This window comes from Argiope bruennichi, chromosome 6 (assembly GCF_947563725.1).
Source record: "Argiope bruennichi chromosome 6, qqArgBrue1.1, whole genome shotgun sequence".
Taxonomy (NCBI): Eukaryota; Metazoa; Arthropoda; class Arachnida; order Araneae; family Araneidae; genus Argiope; species Argiope bruennichi.
In genome coordinates, this window is record NC_079156.1 from 67,914,785 (window position 1) to 67,937,514 (window position 22,730).

The 22,730-nt window shown below is 28.5% G+C and overlaps 1 protein-coding gene across 1 annotated transcript in view; it reads left to right on the forward strand.

The window, feature by feature from the left end:
• Window positions 1-22,730, forward strand: part of LOC129971598 (transcription factor Sox-6-like) — a 726,789-nt gene that overhangs the window by 184,187 nt on the left and 519,872 nt on the right. The window lies entirely within an intron of this gene.

Consider the following 22,730-nt stretch of genomic DNA (forward strand, 5'->3'; position numbering starts at 1 on the left):
ATAAAGTAGAGCAAAATAGTAACTATAAAGATGTGTAAATATTTTGCTCATTCAAAAAAAGACCTTTTCTTCTTTTATTATTTACCACCTTCCTTGAAATCGCAATCATAGGAAATAATGAAATAATGTAGCAAATAATAACAAGCAACGTATGGCCATAAAAATAGTCATTAAATTATTGGAATTTAATAGTCATTGTCTTGCCATGTTTGTTGAGTTGAATGTTTGTTGAGCATTGAATTCATAAGGAAACGAATACATTTTAAATGTTGTGTGATTTTTATAAAACTCTTCATTTCGTTAGTAAGGCATATTTAAATCATGAAATTTACTTCAAAACTCAATAGATTTATTTTTTGTGTAACAACTGCTCTTAGCATATGAAAAGGGACGTCTTTGAGGGTAAGAAGATATGCAACAAAAGGGAGCAAATTATTATCGAAATAAATATTGTAAAAAATACATTTTATCGATGAAAAACTGCAATATTAAATTTCAAAGGCGAGAAATATATGCAATAATTTATTTTTGTTGTAGAGGAAAAGTTCAATTACTTTTATCTGATCTATTTACAAAAATGTTGCATATTATTTGCTAATATTTCTCGCATGTGATATCAAGACAGAAAATGACTAATCTACTTACATAAGCAAGCTCTTGGTTCGCCTCATGATAGTCTTATTGTCCTTTGCAATCTTTTACTAAGAATATTGGTTGTATTTAATTTTAATAATTTTTATACATACTTCTATATTTAAGATTCTCTAGACAAAATTATTTTAAACATAAAATTGTGGCAAACATTAAAGCCGTATTGTTTTATTAGCTTTATACTTATTGTGTACACGAACATTTATTTCTAATGTCAAAATGAAATGCGTTGAAATAGGATATACTTTTGAAGAAATACGGAGTTTGTGTTTTTGAATGCGTAGCTATCAGTCATTTAAATCTATGGGAGCATGTAATTACGGAGCGTGGTAGGTCTTGAGAATTATTATTCATGTTTTTATATTATAAGGTACTTGTTTTTGTGTTTTGTTTTTGTTGTCAACATATTTCATATATATCAAAATGGCAGTAGAAGTTTGAAATTGTTTAAAATTGCAAAATGAATTAGCAAAACTTAAAAGTTATCCTAACGAACAAGTGAAATTGATAAGTATTTTTAAAGGTTAAATTTTCAGATGTATTCAGTGATGATAATGTTAAAGTTTCCCTCCTTTGATAATTAAATCACATTTGCATATTATGAGAGAATAAATTCGTATATATCTCAGTAATATTATTTGGGGAAAAAAAGGGAAAAGCTTGTTAATTTTGAATATTTTGTGTTGAAGTGAAGTTTTTCAAAAACCATTTTATAGCAGCGTATTCGTTTCTTTGATTTTTCGATAAAAATATTAAATTTTAAATTTTAATACTCTTTGAATATTTGGAAGTGTCGATGAATTTATTATAAACTGTGTTTGATTCTCATTCTTTACTCAACAAATAAAATCTCAATATTTTTTTGTGATTGCTTTCACATTTTTGCTGAATAAAACCAGTTTAAACTGGTGTTTGAAATAAGTACGAATTCGAAATCCATCAGAAAAGATTGAGATACAGGACGGCTGGAAAAAGGAATCCATCCAAATAGGCACATCTCGAATATCCGAATCGGCGCATTGTCCAGTCTAAAAATACCCATCTCGCTTGTGTCCATTCAAAATCCATTGACCGTCTCGGATGCACTGTAATCCATTCAGTCTTTTTGAATGAAAAGAGCGGGAAAAAATTATTCCTTTTTCTTGGATGGTATTTGTTTGCGATCGTCGTCGGTTTAAGAAGTGTTTCGGTTTAAGTTCCTGAATGCTCTGTCCATTTCGCCTTTGAATGGAGAAAAACTAGCTTTGCAAAATCCGTACTGGATCATTTTTAGGCTATTCAGTTGGATTTTGAGCCTTTTGAGGATATAAAGACAGGAATTATTCTTTGCATCGAATGGTTGGCTATTCTTTCTCAGTATAAACTGCGAGATGTGCCTTTTTTTAGGAAGATTTAACAAGTTTTTATCGAAACGAAGTTTGCAATTCTATCATCTGGCCATGCATGAATCGAAACAACTTGGGAAGACTCCTTCAATAGGGATTTTGAACAATTTTATTTTAGAATTAGTTTTGATACTTGAGCCATTTTTACAATCCCTCTTTTTTTTTTATAGTATTTTACAAATAAACTTCGAAATCCGAAAGAGAACTTCAGATTGAAATAACTAACGGATTTCATTTCTTTTTTTAAATAGACATTTTTTTTTATGGTTGAGGATATTTCTGTGTATTTAGAGTACATTAACTAACTTTGAGGACCATTTCTTTCACTGAGAATGTTTTTTTATTTAATTTCAATTATTATCTAAACGAATTATTTTACAATTTTTCCTTTGTTTAATTTTATTATAGATTGTTTAGTTAAAAAAAATAGAAATGAGATAGACCATAGAAATTTGTATAGAAAAATCGGGGGACAAAAAACTCTCTTATTATCTAAAATGTTGGATGTTTATAAAATACTACTGATAAATGATTTTATGATGTATTTTTAATACTTATTCTTTTTTATTTTCCACCATTATCAAATTCCGTTTACGAGAAATAAATTACAGAAAGTCCATTCACTCCATGTTTTTTTTTTTTTTTTTTTAATTTTGAATCAGAATTCAAAATCAGTTTTCAATCATGCAATCTATCAGTGAGTTTTGAAAAAAAACACTACAATTTTTTTTTCTCTTTTAATAAATATTTGCTTGCAACCGTTTTAGTTTTTTATTAAGAGAAAATAATCTTTTCGAAAAATTGAAATCTATCTATCTGCGAACCTATCAAAATCGCGGATTTTAAGTACTTCCATTAAAGCTTATGATAAAAATATTATTTTAGCTACATTTCAAAATTAAATTGAATCCTTTTTTGGGTTTTTTATATACGAAGTGTGTAGAGGAGGTATTGTAATTATCAAACAATTCGAATTCGAGATTTTGCAAATCTATTTCAGACATCTTCGGATCCGAAAAGCACATTCTTTGCGTTATGTCTGTCCTTACGTCTGTTTGTTTGTGATCCAGATAAATCAAAAACGTTTTGAGATAAACGACTGAAATTGATATAAAAATTTACGACCAAATTTGTAGATTTCTATCAGATTTTGAACAAAATCCATTCTCAGCAAGTTCTGTTGCTGTCTTTTCGAGTACAAATGAATTCGATATCTACAAAGCTCTAAAAGCAAGGCAAATAAAATTTGATACACAGATTTTTGGATCTAAAATATAGATACTTATCAAATTTTGAATTAAATCCATCGAATAGTTGACTAACTGTCGGTCTGTACTTTGGTATGCATGTAAAGACAATAATTCATAAATATAAGGAATTAAATCAATGAAATTCGGTTTGAAATCTTAGGACTACAACATAGTTTCGTATAAGTTTTGGTGATAATCAGCTAATAAAAAAAAGCATTCAAAACATTTTTTAGCAATAGATTCAGTAAAAATACTAAAATCAGGCTAAAGATCTATATTTAGCAACTTTTATTCACCAATTCGCAGTCTTAACTCAATGTCCTGAATTTTATACATAATAGAACGCTGTCTCATACTCCCGCATTCGTAACCATTCTGGTCACTGAACGGTTTGATAGACATGTTACTGGGATTTTATTAAATACCAAAATATTTACAGTAGAAAAAACAAAAATAACTATACACAGAATTAACAAGCATATAATAAATGATAATAAAGTGAAACCGTTTACAAAGATTTTCTACTTTTAAATATTTTAGAAAAGTTATATGCTGATAACTTTCTGCTTATTATTATTCCATAATCCATCTGTTTATTATTATGGAATAATAATAAGCAGAAAGGTATTATGTATGAAAAAAATCACATGAATTCTAGGTTCACTTGTTATCATGACATAGATGAGGATGCAGTTATAAAAATCTACTAAAAAATAATTTGATTAATGATAACAAAGAAAATAACTGTTTGAAAGATACAAATGTATGTGAAGAAACTATGGTGGTCCCCCCCCCCCCTTAGTCCTTGTGAGTATGACACTTGATGTTGAAAGTTAGGGAGGCAAGAAAAAAAAAATCTCTATTTTCACTGATAAATTTGATTATCCTATCCTATAATCTCAATTTTTTTTACAGTCTAAATAGGCTAAGACTTTTTTTTTAGAGAATATGTGAGAAATCTACGGAGAGACCACTCTCGATGATTTTTAAAAACTATATAGTTTCGTATCGTATTCCAAAATCCATATTTAATCTACAAACATCAAAAATTTATAAGTTTTTCAAATATATATCGCATCGATTCAACATAAATTCTTATCCTTTTTTTTTTCTTTTTTTTTTTTGTAAATGTAAAACATTTATTTCGTCTCCAACTAGTTCCCCAAATCAATGCCCATTCCCCAAACTGTGCGAATTCATAATCAATGATCTAATCCACCAAGGGAAACAGCCAGCCTTCGGGCAGTTACAATTTTTTTCCCCCATCCAACTCCCTTTCGTTGAAGAGGCCTTTCCCATTGTCCACCATGCAACCCATCGATAGAGCAGGCGAACTATTTATCGAATAATTGTCTGCATCCATATTTACAGAGAACTTTTGCCTCTGTTTCTGAGGAGAGAACGGGGTGCCGAAAGCAATTTCGCAACACAAGCTGTAGGATTAGATAATCGATGGTTAAACCGGTGCTGTAGGGAAGACTAAAGAGTGGGTTCTTGAGGATGGATGGGGAGATATTGGCAAATCTTTATTTAAAGATAATATTGAGTAAGGTAGCAGAATATAGAACCCCCCCCCCAAAATTCATTTTCATGCCATTTATGGGCAAAATTATCACAATATTCACACACATTAAACTTACACTTATTCATTTCATGTCATAGTTTATTCAATCGAATAAATTAATAAATCTTGAGTCGTAGTACCACAAGTATATTTTACAATATCAGTGGGTATCGAATATTTGCTGCTTTAGTGTTATTTTACTTTTTTTTTTAATTAAGAACTAGATGAACAGTTTCTTTCCTGTACTGATGTATTTCGTCGCAGTTGGTATATAAAAAAAGGGTCTTCACTCTCTTTCCTAATTATCCAACCTTTTCAATTATTTGGAACTGGTTTTGGCAGTTACTGGATTATGTGATATAAATGATATTTTGTAATATAATTTATTTTAAAACTGTAGTCGCTCATCCATTCCAAGAGCAATCAACAGCTATACAATGATTGCTCTTGGATGAGAAATTTATTCCGAGTTTGACAACCATTCTACCATGTCCTTTATTTATGTAATGTTATAGTAGTAATGGGAAGAGAACTTTTTGACAACATTAAATCAAAAATCAAGTTGAATAAAATGATTTATTTAAAATTTTTAAAAAGTTTCAATTGTTTTTTTTTTCTCTTATTTTTCACATATTAATCATATATCGTTTTTGAAGCGTACAGAATTTTTTAAAATTTGATTTTTAGAGTTAAACTTTCAGTTTACTTAAAAATTGTTTAATATTTAAATAATGATATATATATATATTGGGAGTATTGTGCAATTACTGACGTATTTATAGCCATTTGTTTAAAAAATACGATTACACTTTTTGCAACAGAAAGTTTTGTCGTTACGTGTCTGCAAATGTTTTTCACGAAACAAAGAACTAATTTAACGAGTGTTGCTAATTATTTTTTTTCTGTCTTGAATGGATAATGCCTCTTTATTTCTGTTTTATTTATTTGTGTTTCAATCAAACAAAAGAAACTGACCTTGATTTGTTATATGACAAAATTATCAAACTGGATACCTTTCAACTGTGTGTTCAATGTAAAACAATTCAATATATAAAAAGTTTATTATTTCGGACGAATAGTCTAATTACCTAGTTTTGCAAGGGACGGATTAAGATCAATCTCATTCACTTTTGTCCCTAAATGTGATTACTGAAATGATTCAGAGGATATTCATAAAAGAAACGAAAGTGTGTTTATTTCCGGACCCTACGGGAAATCTGTTAAAAATTCCAGTTATTGTAAAGAATTAATGAGAGGACAAATATTTAAAGGTTTTTATCGCATCATAACAAAAATAGATATACAAATAACGAGCGATTAACATTTACTTGAAAAATAAAAATGATTTATTATAATTGATAAAATAAATAATGGATATTTTCCAGATTATAAATTTTTATGTATTAATATTCCATCATATTATTTACTACGATTATATTGGGTCTTAAATTTTCATTTTCTCTTATAGGTAGTATAGAGAAAGTTCAGTAATCACCAAAAAATTCTAACTTGAGATTTTGACGAATCTTCACTTTTTAGACTTCCCCGATTTAGAAAAACACATTTTTTGGAAAATGTTCGTCCGTCTGTCTGTGACAAAGATAACTTAAAAACGATTTGATTTTTACGGATGAAATTTTTGTCTTTGCATCAAATTTGCAGATTTTTAAGAAATTTTGAGTAAAATCTTGAGGAAGCCGCTCTCCCCAGCTGTTTGAATATAATTTAACTACAAAATAATGAGAACCAGATAGAAAAAAATTGGTGCACAGCTTTAACATGTATAGTGTAGACATCTGTCAAATTTTTAATCAAATCCAACGAGGGATTGTTTGTGTGTTGGATTGTACTTTCAAAAAATTGTAAATGCGATAGTTAAAAAACGCATTTATTTAAATATACACAGTTGGTACAGAATTTTTATGACTGCAATTGCAGTTTTGTGTCAAATGTTTATTTCAATCTTTTGAGAAAAACGTGTCACAAACACATATTCGATTGCCAGGTACTATTAACTTCATGCCAGGAATGAATCTCCAAATAACTCGCCAGAGATAATACGACTGACTAACTAAAAATGTTATATACAAGTCAAAATTTAATATTTCGTAACTGTTGTATGCCAATGCCCCGTAAGGAATTTTTTGGCATGACAGGTGTATTAGAGAGTATGCGAGAAAGTTTCGGAGGGATCACTCCAGCTGGTTTATTCATGTAGAAAGAAAGCTTATCCATTATAGTAAAATGCTCATTTATATCCAACAGTTCATCTCAATTCAAATAGCATTTCTTTATTTCTATATAGCAAACGAAAATGTATATATAGTCCTTTAGACGGTTTCCAACTGCTATATGCTACTCATTATCCTGGTTCTGAAATTAAATCGTCCTCATTTTGACAAATATTTTTCCTTTAATACGTTTTCGACATAATTGGGAAAATCCCAAAACTAATCCTTATTTTTTGATATTTTACGTATTTAAAATCCCTTTTTCAAAGTATATCTATGGAAAACATTTTCGAATGAAGCAATTTTTTGGCAGAAAATCATTTAAAATTTCAATTTTATAAATAGAAAGCTGAGTGTTTATATTGATAGATTTCTCCCCTTCTTAGTCGTTTCCAAATATTTCAAAGAAAAATTTTCGATTCATAAGCTTTGGAACATAAAGTATCTCAAAAACTGTAAAAAAGAAAATATACGATGCTTTAAAAAACCATTAAAACATTAATATCCAACCGAAAGAAATTGATTCTGAATGATTGGAAGTGAAGTGCAGTATAATTGGCAAAATATATAATATTTTTGAAATTATTTTCTAAACATCATGTTAAATTTATATATATATATATATATATATATATATATGTAATACTTTTCGGAATCCTGTCGGCTTTTTAATATGTAAGCATTATTTGTTGTGAAGCATGATGTAATTTGAAGACCTTGAAGATATTTTTAACATTTTTAAATTCTTTTTAATATCCATTGGGAAAGCATAATTATTTACAAGCAGAGACGCGGACAAGACGTCCGCCACAGCGCAGTACGAAAGCCGAAGTGGGGAAGAAGGGCCGAAATAAATTATCCCTCGCCTTATATAAAATTAGATTTTGATAGGGAAAATATTTCTCCACAGTGGTAATATATTATTAAGATTCTGATAGGGATTTCTGATACATGTCAATCACATGTAAGGGAAACACAGGGATCTTTTAAGAAAGAATGTGCTTACTGGACATTTTTAGCCCTTCACGCCGAGCGTGTGAAAGTATCGGCGTTTAGCTGACTAAGCAATTTTATAAAGCTTCTCTTGAATTAATTAAGTAGAGAAAGTGGAATTGGATCACGAAATAAGAGAATATTTTAGAATGAAGTTACTATGGGCTAAATTAAGATAAAATCTTGGAAATTAATTAAATTGAAATTAGAGTTAAAATATCATTACATATATATATAATTTTTACATGAACCAAATAAATATTTTTGGTCAACATAAATCTTTCTTTTATTTATCCTTATTGGTTTTGATCATTAAAAAATTCATTTGGAATCGAAAATTATAAATAGTATAGAAAATGTAGAGATGCAGGAAAAGCCTATTTGACGAAACTTTTATAAGCGTTTAGCATCGTATGTAATAGGGTAGAAATGATCTTGGACATATGAAGTTTCATCTCTATTTTTAGTATCGTATATATAGGATAGAAATGATGGATTAATAAAATTTCCTTCTTTTTTTTAGTATCGTATATATAGGATAGAAATTATCTTAAACTAATGAAATTTCATTCCTATTTTTAGTTATCTTAAAATTTTAAACATCTTTTTTAAAAATTTGATCGAATAATCTGTTTTAAGTTTAATTAGGCTCTAATGGTTCAGTAAATTAAAATACTGATGGTTTTTATAGTAATATATTAAATTGCTGATCTGATGGTTATGGAATTCTTTCGGAACATTTGAACGAAGTATAAACGATGTTGATAAAACGAACACAAACACCTTTTCAATCGTCATACAATGCTCAAAAACATCTCACTTTTATTACATCGAGAACATTTCTGCTATTTTTTTTTTCTTTCTTTCTTTTGCTAAATAAACGAAAATGAAAATTCTTCAATGTCATAATCAGGATGGAGCTAAAAAAATAAATAAAATAAAAACCCTAGTAGTGCCATCTCTCAGGTAGAAACAGACCACTTTTTCTACGCGGCAGCATTCCGAAAGACGCGGATTGAACGAAATGGAGGAGCTCCACTCCCTACCCCACCTAGACCCCTTTAACCACCCTGTTGATATCCCTCCATCCTCCCTTTGTGCCGGGCACCCGAAATGAAACCGTATGCATTTTTCTGCTGGCATATCTGCATACAGGCGAGCGTGCTTTTGCCTCTTTTGTGCAAGCATAATTGAAACGAACGAAGGAAACCCGGCCAAAAGAAAAGCAGGCAGCAGATACATAACATATATCCGTATGGATAGAGATAGAGAGAGTTGGGTTTCTATCAAAAGTAAAAAAACGTGGAAAAACCATTCCCCCTTTCCTCCTAAAAGATCTGGAAGGCAACAGCCTAATTTGGTGTCTTGTGCGCTTTGACTACGGCAAACAACATAATGCAGCTCGAGAGCCATGACAATGGCTGAGGCTCTCTTGTTAGGAGAGCTAGGGGCCATTGAAAAGAATGCCTTTTTGAGAGGCCTAATGGAAAACTTCACAAAGAGCATTCTCCCTCCCCCAACCCCCCGTCCCCCCGTTGTATTGGGCAGGGCCCCGGAGTAGTGTATGTGCTGCTGACACGAAATATTCAATTTCTTACGTGGAAATGTTGTTCGAAGGCAAAGGGAAGGTAATATTAAAATGTTCTTGTTGTCAACGTCGTTTGGAAGGAAAATAATAGCGCTTTCGTATCAGTTACAGATATATATTACCTTGTACGTTCTTTATGGGAGAGAGCGCGTGTTGTGAGCTATTTATTTATTTTATTTTAGTTCGAAGTTTATTTATTATTATTCGGTTGCATTTTTTTCTTCTTTTATAATCTTTTTCAGAAACTAAAACCCCCTTCCTTTCAATTTGCGTGCGAGTGCGTTGGCAGAGGAGGAGGGTTATGGTGAAGTTTGTATTAAAACGGGGGCTAATAATGTGACTATTATAAATGTGCTGAACTTGAAGTGGCCGCCATTTTGGGATTTGGGAATATAATACGTTTCTGATTCTGTGTATATTTTGTAAAATGCTTTAAAGAGTTTTACTATTTAGTGCAGGAATGCCTATAAAATTAAAATAACCAATTAGTAATTTGAGATTCCAAAATTTCAATCAGAAAGATATAAATGAGGAAGTCATATTTATAGCACTGATATAAAATCGAAATAACTTCCTTGTAATTTGAAATTTAGTACAGCAACGAGTTTGAGAATATTTAATGAAATTAAAAAAAAATGTTTTTATAATTCACTTTAATTTTTTTGGTGAAAAATTTATTCTTCAACGTGCAAGTTATCAGTGTTCAGTAACTAATTTTCTATAATATATTTATAAATACATTTTAGAGTCTTTAGAAAACGAAAAATTAAAATATATAAGTGATACATGTTGAATTTGGTATCAGGATTGAATAAAAAGTTTTACTTTTGCCTTTTTCAATTAGTACAATAAAAATCTTTGTATAAAAAGGTAAGAGAAATACTTTCATGAATTTTAGTAAGCTAATTCAGAAATATTATATTTTTTTCATATATCTTTCTTCATTTTTCATTTCAGAATATTTCATAAAAAAGTAAGAAAAGATAAAAAATATCGAGCAATATAAGAAATTTACTAAAAACTCGAATTTGCAAAAAATTAACATAAAAATTAGAATTTACAAAAGATTGACCTTAAAATGAATTATTAAATAATGAAATCAAATATTATATATATTTGTCACAAGGACTTTTATAAAGATTTATATATCATAAGGGAAATGATATTTTGTTTCTGATAATTCTGTAAAGAATTTGGAGTACATTGAGCAGAATATCTCGTTTTTCATTAGATTTATAATATAAAATGTCTAAACTTTTTGATGATAGAAATATGTAATTCTCTATTTCTCTTTCGAAAACACCTATTTTTATCAATTCACTTTCCTGATAAAAATTACTAAAATTGCCTGCATTTTCTACTTAATTTTCCAAATAAAACATACAATTGCTTTCTATGCTTAATTTGCTTTATTCAATGATTAATTTACTTAATTTAATTGCTGTTGCTTTCTGTGCTCAAATAAATAAGATGAATAATCGATAAATAAATAATAGAATTTTCTTGTAAATTAAACTTAACTAAGTTTATTGAATAACATTATCAATATTTAGATTTCTTTTTGCTACACAATTCTTTCATATATGCTGCCATCTCAATAAATATTTTTCAAAATGTAGTGGGTTATGTAAAGTGTTTTCCTTTTCTCTGTAAAAGTTCATTCACTGCAATAGTTTGGGTTCTGTAGGGAAAAAAAATTATAACCTCGATTTTTTATTTAAAAATTTCAGCACTTGTTTATTGATTTTTTAGTAGCTCAATAGCACTACTTAATTCAAAGTATTCAATTGTTTTAATTACAATATCTTGTAGTATGTATAGAATCGTTTCACTTAACTTCTTACACAAATATATGTGTATTAATTAAATAAAACAGCTGGAAGCTTTTAATTAACCTTGAAATGATGAAAATCATTGCATAATTTTGTTCTTTAATATTTTTTCTTATAGTTTTTTTTATTTTGAAATTTTTTTCCTTCTATCAAAGTTTTTTTTTATATAAATAAATAAAGCAGAAACTTTAGGAATGTTGCGATTTGTCTAGGAAAATATTTTATCACTGTCCAGAAAAATAGAAATTTTCTAATAGCAAATTAATAGAAAAATAGAAATAATCTAATATTTTATTTCGTGCAAAACGTTTTTCAGTTTGAAAATATGAATTGATATGTAATAATTGCAGCTATAAATTCCAAATTGTTTTAAAGAAATTTTGATAAAAATTATAAAATGCTCTAAAAACGATGACAATATGGATTTACATCCAAGATATAGTAAAATAATTCAATTTTTAATAAAGGAAATAAAATGGTCTTCATATATATTTTACTTATCTACTTTTAGACAAAAATTGATTTATATTCACAAGTATAGAAAATAAGCTAGCAGAAATTTTAAAAAATTTCTACCTATTGAAACATTTTTGTTTGAATCTGTTTAGATTGTTTTGAATTAAATGTTCTAATTTCTTGATCTGATCTAAAATTAAGTCTTCTTATATAAAATTGATGTTTATTATTGACAAATTATTCCTAAAATCTTTATAATTTGCATCTAAATTCGTCTTGCATATGATTTTGAATTTAAATGCTTAAAGTAATAATGCTTCATTTTTAAATACTTAAAACTTTAATTTGTTTTTGTTTCTTCTTATTTATTTAAAGTTTTTTCTTGTCAGTTAAATTTTTTTGCTATGTATACGCGAAAAACTTTTATAAAGCAATTCTATGTACATTAATTATTCACAGCGTTTTACACAATTTATTAAAGATCCTCATAACATAAAATTTATTTTGAAAATTTAGAACATTCCGTTATATCTTTGTATTAATTTTTTTTCCAAATATACATTCTAATGATTCTAAATATTAATTAGAATTAAAATATAAATTTTGAACAAGTAACTATGGAATGTTCTTCAAACATCACTCATATCTTATCATCATAGACCACGTAATATAGCGACAGTGAGGGAAATGTTTTATTCTCCTCAAATGTCTGAAATGACTAAATTAAAAATATTTATTTCACAGCGTAATTTACCAAAAAAAGTTTAATACTTTAGTCTAAAATGACTAGTTGGCAATTATTTGGTCGTAAATATAATTTCTTCAAATTTCATTCAATCTATGGCTGTAGATCTATCAATATTACAGCTATGAAATAGTGAGAAAGAGTTATTTATTTCATAGCTGAAATGAAATCTTTTTTTTTTATTACAGAATTTCCCATAATATAACATTTTGATTGGGGATAAACATCAGAGTGCAGTCGCTTCTAAAAAGTGAGTCCAAAAATGGACGCCGTATAATGTCGGGCTTTTGAAGGGATAAATTCGGTTGCTAATAGCATACAATGGGACGTCGCCTTTCTTAGTCCCCTAAATGGGAGAAGGAAAAACGGCAGAGCCTCTTTTATGTTTTTCCCTTTTTAAGTCAGCAGCGATAATGGGCGGATGCGATGGAAAGGATAATGCACTTTATGCCCTATCTCTTTGTCTGCCATTGTTTTAAGTAAGGGTTCCGCGGGCGGCCAATTATTTCGACGTTAATTCAAAATATTTGTTCCGACGGCGAAAAATGGGGGCGCCCTTTATTTTCTAATTGCGTATGCCAAATCCCTACGCTTGAGAAATATAATTAGGGAAGGATTACGCTTCAATTTCCAATAAAGAAATAAGTTTGCGTCCGCTTTGTCTTGTCTCGGCGGCTCTTCTTTTGTCTGTCGTAGTGGTCCAAGTCCTGGTTTCTACAGTAATTTAAATTTTGAGTCAGAAAGTTAAACTTAGGAATTTAATCCATTTATTAAAGGAGATATATACAGTTTTCTATTAATAATGATATTAGTTAGCTTAGTCTTAGCTTCCCGTTGTTTATTTATTTATTAATTGTATTGTTTATTAATCTTTGAACATTTGGTTATTATATTAATCTTTCAAGTACGCTTTTGGAAAATTTGAACTTTCTTCAGTAAATCCTCTTAAATTTAATACCTTAATGCCTTCTTGGTTTTTAAAGGCATAATAATGAATCGTTGAATTTCCTGCATTTCGAAAGTAGGCTGCATAACCTTATTCATGAATTGATTGAGTTAATGATATTTTGTATTTCATGTAATAAAAGATGTGCAAATATACAATTACTTGTAAAATGGTTTCAATTCGATAAGTTCTAAGAATACAGGAGAAAAGTGGATTGCCAACTTATGGTAAGCTACGTCATTTTGTGTATTCCTTGATAATTCCAGTAATATTTAAACTGCAAATTGGAGGATCTAGAGATTCTGATAAGGTCCTGACTTCGGAGCTGGAGGATTCCATGCTCGAAATCTAATTCCACCAATGAAGGGCTGTGTATTCATTAAATCTGTCAGGACCAAGTGGAAGGACTGCTTACTGCTTTATTTTGGAAGTTTGAGAGATTGTCCTTGTCATCAGATCGCGGTTCAAATTCGCGATTCTTTTACGTAAAGCTCTGTTACAGCTCCAAAACAGGACGTTAATATATCTGAATTTATTGTAATTAATTGTAAATTTTGTTATTTTTTTCCATATATGCATGTTGCTTTACATTATTTTAATTTCTTCTTTCCTATTTATTGATAATTCTCTTTACTTATTTTATGTATTTGTATCTGCACTTTCTGCGTCATTTACTGTCCAAAATTTGATCATTTTTATACATTTGATTTCTAAAAGAATCATTTTATTCTTGTTTCTTCGCCTTTCAAATAATATAATCTTATTTTTTTACTTAATATGCCCTTATATATGTGAGAAGTTAATGCTTTCTTTATGGAATATCTTTACATATGCTTGTATCTTTCTCCTTTGAAACTTCCTTTCACTGTTTATTGAACATTATTGATTTACATCTGTAAGCCTTGAATTATATTTGTTGCTTTATGATGAGTCTTTTCCCTAAAATCTCAAAGAAAAAACAAAAACTTACTGCACGAGATAAAAATGATATTTCTTGTTACAACAACACAGTATTCAGAAAGAATTGCTGAGATCAGCAGTCCAAAGAGATATTCATTTAACTATTCTCTCATGTCTCGATTCCTACTTCGGTCTATACGCTTTTACTTTTATAGCTCTCGAAACAGGGCTTTGTATGTTCTAGAACAAACTTGAGATACCTAATGGAGATACCATCAAAATTTTTGAATATCAATGATTCTTCTTCTTGCTCAGCAAAGTCGCCAAATGAATGCCAAGTTTATCGTTAAGGCGGAAGAGGCATTAACTTGATATTACATTACTTTATATGTGAAACTATCTTCTTTACCAAGTTACATTCTGCACAGGGAACCAATCTTGTAAATTCGCAACAATATCTACTAATATATATAATATTATTATAATGTGAAAGTTTCTTTAATAAAAAAAGATTAAATTATAGGAATTTAAAAAAGTTTTTATTTGATTATAAAGGCTTTATTATGATTTACTTATGTTTTATAGGGAATTATATTGCTATATTATTAATTTTATATCGTTATTTGATATATTTTTAATTCATAATTATGTCGCATGTAATTCAAAAAGTTGTGAACTCCTGGTCTAAAATATCTTACATAGTTAGCAAGTGCAGATTTATGTAATGTAATTGCTTATCAATGTCTTGAGTTCTCCCAAAAGCATTATTTAGATTTGTAGAATAATTTCATTTTAATCTTGTGTTTAACTTTCATATCTTTTCTACATAAATCGTCTACTAAGGTGAATTATTTATATATAATTTTTGTTCCTGGGAAGATGCAGGCAATTATTCTACATATAAATTTGTTATGATTGAAAAATATTTGGAGATTATTTTAAAATTTACTTCAAATCTCCATGTGAATATATTTAATTTCGGTTTACAATAAATACAGTTATAATTTTCTTAAATCTCTATAATTTTGGTTCCAAAATCATTTTATATTTTAATATTAACCTCGTATATTCTTACCTAACTTGCATTTTCTTTATTTTATTCTGTCTCTCTTTTAATATGTTTGTCATATTTTTTTTCTAAGTAATTAGGATAGAATAAAATAATTTTTGTAACTTTTATGTCTTAAGAAATTGCACAACAGCAAAAGAGGTATTCTTCACAACATTTAAATTTCTGTACGTAGAGAGTGTGTGTGTGTGTGTGTGTGTGTGTGTGTGTGTGTGTGTGTGTGTGTGTGTGTGTCCGTTCATCTTTTGATAACTGAAATTTAAACTGATAACTGAAATTTAGTTTCAAACTAATAGTTTAAATCGATAAGATGGCTGTATTGTTTAGTAATTAAATATATTAGATATTATTCAACATAGAGTTAAATTAACCATGCTCGTTAATTTTTTAACATTAATAGATTTCCAACACTTTTTTTTTTCTAGCAGCCCTATCTTATTCCCCCCTCCACCTTGTAATGAAATTTTCTACAGTTACTGTTTAAAAGGCAGGTTAATCATATTCCTGCTACTGCTAACTAATACTTTTTTAGTAAATCTGTGTGAAATAAGAACACGGTTTTCCTGGGGTGTTATTAAATTGTTCATTGAGTTTTTTAATTTTTCATCAAAAATGTATATCGATATCTGTAATTTAGCGTCTATAATTTTTGCGAAAACTTTTCTTTAAAGATTTCTACATACTTTAAATACATCATATTGTTTTTAAAGTGTTCAGATTTTTTTTACATGGCATATTCACCTTTTATGTGTTTTGATTGATTGATATTAGTTACTAATTTGTGGTGGTGAATTATTAATTTAACTTGTTAAGGATTGTGCATTGTAACCGTGAGTGTGTTGTACTTTTAATCATTAACTGCACAATTATTCCTTACTACATAGCTTAAATTTTGTCTTTTCTGATTAAATTTGCATCAATTTATTATATTGTTAATAAAAGTAGTTATAAATAGATAATTTTTAGTGTAATTAATTTTCACACTGATGAACTTTAACAAAGAAATTATACTTAAACAATAACTAACTTTAAATTACTTTTAATTATAATTTTACTTTAAAACCAATTTTTTCCAATTTTTTTTGTTGCAGTTTTTACTTTTGTTTATAAGGAATTAAATAAATGCGCTTCAATGATGAATATAGATCACGAAGCGTAAAACTGAAATAAGTATCATATGTAGAAAATTTTGCATTTATTTGCAAGATACTTTTTACTCTGCAATATTTTAAAATTAACTTATTAATTATATATATATATAATTAATTGCCTTTTATTGTTTTTTTTTAATCATTTTCAAGTCTGGAGAGCGATGAAAAAGTTTAGAACCTTTCCTTGACATTTCTGGTATTTTACTTTCTTCTTCCTTTATTTCCTCTAAAAGTAAATTCTATTTTTCAAACCATGTGGGGAAAAATAATATTTTGTTGCTGAATATAAGCAATAGACGGAAATTGGGATATTCAGTTATAATATTCAGTTTTTCTTCTATGTTTTTTAATGTCTAAATTTCTAAAAGTAAAGTTGCATTAAATTACATGCAGTATTAACCGGAATGCACTCGAATGTCTTCTCTCAGTCACCATTCAAAACGGAGCATCGTTTTGAATTTTTTTTTTTTAAATATTAATTGTTAATACCTACAGAATGTTAAAAAAATGTAGATTCATTTCTTAAGGAAACTCAACTTAAAACAGTTGCATGTATTTATTTTTTGATGTTATAAACAGGTACATGTATTAAGTGAAAAATGATGCAGCGAATTATTTTTCTGAGTTCAAAGAGTTAAATAAATTGTTGGTTAAGGCTGGTGTTAGATTAATTGCTAAAAAATCTTCTTGGTATTAATCAGTAGTATACAGACAACCTTATCTGGCAGTTTAATTAATAAATTTTAAATGAAAAAAAGTTAAACAAGTATGCATTGCGGAATATTTCACATCCTAAGTGCACAGTGATGGGTTTGATACCCCCATATTTAGAGTATTTTTTTGGTACAAAATAAACTAAAATTCATTTTAAAAAGTCAGTAGCTATATAGGGAAGCTAATTTTGATTGAAATTGATTGATTTGAAATTTTGAAAATAAAGAATTAAAACTACTTGTTATTTCTTTCATTCCACAGTGAACGATATATGCTTATATACATTCCACTTTTCCTCGCAATCTCTCTTCATTTTCCCTTACTTTCGTGTGTTTCCGAGCAATTACAAAACAAACGGATCCTCTTCCAGACAATCGGTGGAAAGCACATTTTCATATTTGGCGTCCTTTTTTGCCCGCCAATAGCACCCTTTCTCCGCCCTAAAAATCTTTTCATTTTATGATCCGTTCAAGAAAACGATTCTTTTGTTGAATCGATTCATCTACAATTGTCGAACTGCAGCGTTTAAGAAAAGAGAAAGAGAGCGATTATATTTTCATTTCGATTAATTAAAAGGCAACAGGCTTCCAAGAGGGGTGGAATAATGGCAACGGGGGGTTAAAAGGTCTTAGATGAAGTCTAAGTCAATGATATTCGTGTGAAAGCGAACTAATTAAGTTTCAGCCTTAGAAGATCTTTTGTGTTTCGATACAAGAATCAAAGAGATAAATTTACTTTCAGCGGAGGAGGTTCGCTTTTGTGTAAATAATCCATATTCTCGGTCCGTTTTCAATGAAAGCTTTTGATTTTTCTATTAGCCCGAGGAGTACATAATTTAATATTTAATTAACTTGTTTAGGAATTGTGAACGGGTAGGAATGATCTCATCGTTATTTAAGGGAGAAGAAAATAGACAATACCTTTGTGTTAGATGGGTATCTGTTGAAAAATTCTTCGCTTTCACCTTCAGGTGAATTATGGTTGCAATGGTCTAGAATGAAATTGGATTTTATTTGCATGCTCCATTAAAATGGGTTTTAATTTGATGCTGTTTAAGTTTAGTTGTCATGCTAATTTTTTCAATTATGAGGTATCAACGGATGGATAAAAGGCTTTATCTTGCTTTAAGATTTTAGTTTTTCTCTTATTCTATGAATTTTGCCGAACCATTTCATTTAAAGATTGTACCTCTTCTTGTAAGAGGTACTGTATCTTCTGCACTGTATGAATACTGCAAGACTGCATTTCCAAAATAGAAGACTATTTCAAAAAATTAAGTAATTATATTGTTGAAAAATAGTCATATAAAAATTCCTGCTTTCATTTGCAACATAGAATTCCTATGTTATACTTATAGCCATAAAGAAAAAGTTTTATTCTATAGATGTAAATTTAAAATATTTTTTCATAAGATATCAAATTATTTTTAATAATTAATAATAAATCTTGCATCAAATTTTATTTAGAATTTGTTATATTAGGTTGAAATTCTATCCCTACATTATTAAAATTAAAATTTAATATTATTTATCTGTTCTTATGACTTTTCATCATGAATTGTATGCTCGAGGATTTTAAAAATTTAATTCAAGGTTTTTTTTTTTTTTTTTGCCAAATATTTGATATGGAATCAAAACTTTATTTAAAAAACAAATATCCTTTTTTTAAAGTTCTACACAAAATATCTAAAAAATCTTGAAAGAAATTTGTTAAGCTTTTGTGTTTCAGCTTTCCTGGTTTGATTCTTAAGGTAGGTTCGGAGGGGATTTAAAAAAAATATTTTAATGTTTATATGATATTTTTTTTATTATTATAAGGATAAAATGATGAATAAAAGTGAAATTATTTAAATATATATGTAGCTTTTTAAAAGCATTTTTTGATGTAAAATTTAGCATTTATTTGAAAAATGTAGGAATTGCTCTAGAGAAAAAAAATAGTCACAGTTCTTCATTTTTATTTGTGACATTACATGTATAACATATTTTAGAGTGTAACTAATTTTTATCTAAGAATTATATTCAAAAATAAATTTTTGTGTGTAATATATGAAATTATTTAGGAAATTTCTAAATTTTTCCAACAATATTTACATTAAACAATCATAAAGCTTAGTGGATTTATTTGCTTGATGCAAATATGGTTGAGGCTGTCTAATAAAGCATTCAACATCAAAACCATTGTTCATTACCTTCTGCATAACGCAACTAGCACTAATTATAAATTTCATTAAGATATCTTGATTATTTTTTTTGAGATATTACGATACTCGTACAGTAGATTTATGAAAAAAAGTCGTTTTCCAGAAAGTTTATTTAAAGTTTTTAAATGCTTATAAATAAGCATCTCTTATGTGTCAATAGCTCGCTATAACTAGGCTTATAATTGAAATAGAGACAAAGTAAAGATATCACTGGCAACAAAAGTGTACCTATTTTTTGAAACTGTAAAAAAAAAAAAAAAAAAAAAAAAAAAAATGTGAATTTTTATTGAAATTTCTTTTTGGTGGGGTATATACAGAGTGACAAATTTCATCATAAACTCATTTAGAAATTTAGTTTAAACAGTATAATGCTTCCAAGCAGAACTTCATTTTGTACAATGTTTTCCTAAAACGATATATTCTACCTATTAACAAATAAAATTTCTAGATCTCTTTTACGATTATTATTTATTTCCGTAATTCGCAATTGCTTGTGACAAAGTTTCTTGAGAAGACATCTTTTTTTTTTCTCAACAAATATTATCCAAAGCAAAATCGTATATCGTATCGATATCATAAAATAAGCTCATATCGATAAGAGGAACTGTTATTCAATGTTACATCTTTTCAATCCAACATTTCTCTTTAATATCCAATGGATAATCACTAACAGTAAAGTCCATCTAATACGATGGACAAACCTCCACGCCCTAGAATTGTACTTCTAATAACATAATCTCTTGAAACCACATAGCTCCCAGCAAACCTTTTAAGGGCTTATGAGACTAAAAGTAGATGAAGAACTACCTAAACCCGGATCAGAAGAACTCGTATTTGAGAAAAACCTTTCTTTAGGCGGATCATTATTAAGGATCGGTTTTCTTTGGGATTAAAACACGTGAGTTGTAGCAAATGGATGTCGAACGCAAATAAAGTATTGGGAATCACATGAACCTTAAAAAATTAGATCTTGCAATATCTAATTAATCTTTCAATATATATAGATAAGCAATATATCTATATATATATATATATATATATATATATATATATATATATATATATATATATATATATATATATATATATATATATATATATTGCTCATTCTCTTTATATACAAAGACTAATGTTTTCTATAAAAGAAATCTGTAGTTTTTCTACTATCTTGATGGAATTAGACGCACGTATTTTCAAAGATTAGATGAAGGTAACAGTCAGTTTTCTGAAGCTAAAAAGTGAATTAAAATATCCCCGAATTAAAATGAATCACGCTTTTGGGGTTTTTCATCTATATCTACAGAAAGTACTATCTATCATGAAAACAGTGTTTTTCCCCTCCTATCGTAAAACACAAAATGCTATCTTTTAAATATTGCCAGTTTCATTTATATACAATATATTCTCTTTAATGTTCATAATTTAAAAAAATTAATTTCAAACGTAGTTTGTCATAATGTTTTTAGTGTTATGCCCATATTTAGACTAATTTCAATGTTCCGTCAAATCATTAAATCACTTGCTTTTGTTCGTGTTAAATTAGGAATATCTCGAAGACAGAGCTTCTCTTCGCTCGATAGTTTTTCTTTTCTTTTCTTTCTTTTTTTTTTTTTTTTTTTTTTTGTGTGTGTGTGTGAAATTGTGTTTTTTCGGAGAAAAATTTAGATATTAATTGCATAATACTGATTACATATGAATATTTTTCAATCTTACCAACGTATTAACTTGTCATTTAAATAATAAAAAAAATAATGAATGCACTTAGTTATTCGAAACAATCTGCTATATTACAGTATTCACTTCACAGTTTATAATTATTTACATTTTTGGCCGGCGTCCTGGCATAGGGATAGCGCGTCTTCCCCGTGTTCTGAGCGTCCTGGGTTCGAGTCCCGGTTTGGGCATGGCTGTTCTATGTGTAAGATGTGTGAATGTGTCCTCCTGTAAAAAGGGGTTGTGGAAGCGAATGAATGATGCGTGAGTTGCGAAGTCGTACTCTTGTCCCTAGTTGGAGCTACTAAAAAAACAAGAGACGCTCCCCCACCGGCTTATATCGCTGTCTTCGTAACAGCGGGCTTGTCCAAAACAAGTACCATAAGAAACAACAAACAACAACTTACATTTTTGAACTTACACTCAATTTTACCGTGGTGAAATCGGGTCCGAGATGGCGCTATAAGGCATTGTCAGCAGGAGAGTAGATAGAACAAGTAATATATAAATTAAGTCAGTTCCTACTTTCGCAAGAATTGAACTCGCATTCTTCACCTTCAAGTGAAAAATACTGAAATCCTGTCATTTTGAGCTACTGCCTGTTGATTTCAATTTTCATTACAAACTGCTAAAACTGTGTTTAAAGTATTAAAAATTAATTAAATTTAATAATTAATGAATTAATATTTGAAAAAACTGTATTAACATCAAGTGTCATCCATTATAAGTTTTAAATGTATTTGAATTTGAGTGAATGAATAAAAAGTATTTTATTAACGATTGAAAATTTGAACAAGATATATAAATATTTATAAGGAGAGTGTGAACTAATAGTAGGAATTGAAAAAGGCTGTAATAGTTAGTTATAAAAAAATTGTGTGTGTGCAAAATCGCGTTTCTTCAAGCAAGATACCAATATAGATGAACTTAAAAGACAAAACCTTATATAAATGTAAAATTTGATCCAAATCGTTAGAGCCGTTTCCGAGATTCACGAAATGAGTATCTATACAAGAATTGCTCGTTTAAAAATATAAGATTAAAAGAATTCCTTTCCTCAGGTAATAATTTTGAACTAAGATTTTCACTTCGATTAATTTTCTCTTGCAGTAATTTATAGTACAATTTAGCCATCTGGGAAGTCGATATTCCAGGCAGTGGTATATTTAGGCATTTTGTGACCCTAGACAGTGCAAATTGTTATATTTTGTTTGTCAATTTAAATTCTCAACACTACTTAGTTTTAATTAAATCGACATGTTTACTATTTATTTTGAGTTAATATTCTATTTTGTAAAATTGTACATGCTTTTATTTTTATATAATTAATAACTGAGAG